Raw genomic sequence first — 1,139 nt, 5'->3', positions numbered from 1 at the left:
GGAGAGAAAATAAAGAAGCCCCCCCCCCCTCTCTCTCTCTCTCTCTTCTTTTTTTTCAATCTTAAACAAGAAAATAGCATTGATCAGTTGTGTGTTTTTGTGTTTCGAAGCTTCTTTTTTTTTTTGTACACGCGTTTGATGTATCCGTTTTATACGCTACTAGAACACTGCCAAAGGTTGACCAGACTATAAATTACAAATCACGACAAGAAAACAGATCAACAAGATCACTAGTTGAAAGTGGTACACTTTTTGCTCATTACCCTCCGCGGCAAATAACGCGGCAGCGGTGGTGGCACAATTCCATCCGCAGCCCTCTTTCGTGCATCTGTGCCGGCTGCCTTTAATCGTGTTAGGATTACACAAATCCACCGCCTGCTTGTGACACGGCTGGATGCCTCTGGAACCCATCGCGTTCACCACCGTGACACAGGTGAGTTTCCATAGAACAAAAGACGGGACTGGTTCGATCTGAAGTTCGTCGTCTTCTTTGTGTGTTATTTTTTTTATCTTTTTTTGTGCCAGTAGTGTTCCGTTTCAGTGTCTTGTCAAGAGACTATGTACTGGTAATGAACTTACTTCCCAGGCATTGTCGCTGGTACGAGAGTGTGGGTGAGGTTGTGTTTTTTTGTTTGTGTCTTGGCAGTGCCAGTGGGGGTGTGTGGGTGAGGGGTGTGTGTGTGTGTGTGTGTGTGTGTGTGAAGAGTTACTGTTTCGGTCGGTATCCATGCTGAAGGAAGCCTCGTGGATTCTGAAGGTTCGGACATTCTTTGGGCGTCGCTTCGGGTGAATGAACCGGGTTTTTTTTTTGTGTGTGTGTGTGTGTGTATGTGTGTGTTTTTGGTGGATTGTGCGTGTGTGTTTATTTGTTTTGTGTGCTTGCTTTTGGTGTTCTTCCAAAGACTATTGGAGAAGGACTTTTCAGGTGAGAAATTTCATGAGTGCATGTCTCTTTTAAAATAAATTCCTCTCTCCCCCCCCTTCTCCCTCCTCCTCCCTCCCCCCACCCCCACGCCCCCATGTGATGTAAGCGGGAAACGATTTTCTTCTTTTCACGTTAAGTCGTGTTGTAGGAAAATGCGTTTGTGTTTTTGTCTTTTTTTCTTTTTTTCGTGATCTTGTATGATGTTAAAGCAACA

The 1,139-nt window shown here is 44.7% G+C and overlaps 1 protein-coding gene across 3 annotated transcripts in view; it reads left to right on the top strand.

Moving 5' to 3' along the window:
- Positions 1 to 312: 312 nt before the first annotated feature.
- LOC143285093 (uncharacterized) overlaps positions 313 to 1,139 on the top strand; it is a 17,906-nt gene continuing 17,079 nt past the window's right edge. For 2 of the 3 annotated variants that reach the window (XM_076592302.1, XM_076592304.1), the window contains exon 1: positions 570 to 925. The gene's annotated coding sequence lies outside the window, so the exon portion shown is untranslated. Of the gene's footprint in view, positions 434 to 569; positions 926 to 1,139 lie in introns of those variants that run through there. The other variant, XM_076592303.1, reaches the window with a different exon arrangement.

Source organism: Babylonia areolata, chromosome 8 (genome assembly GCF_041734735.1).
Source record: "Babylonia areolata isolate BAREFJ2019XMU chromosome 8, ASM4173473v1, whole genome shotgun sequence".
In the NCBI taxonomy this organism is placed as follows: domain Eukaryota; kingdom Metazoa; phylum Mollusca; class Gastropoda; order Neogastropoda; family Buccinidae; genus Babylonia; species Babylonia areolata.
Note: the sequence above shows the minus strand (reverse complement) of the source record. Positions and strands in the feature narration are given on the sequence as shown.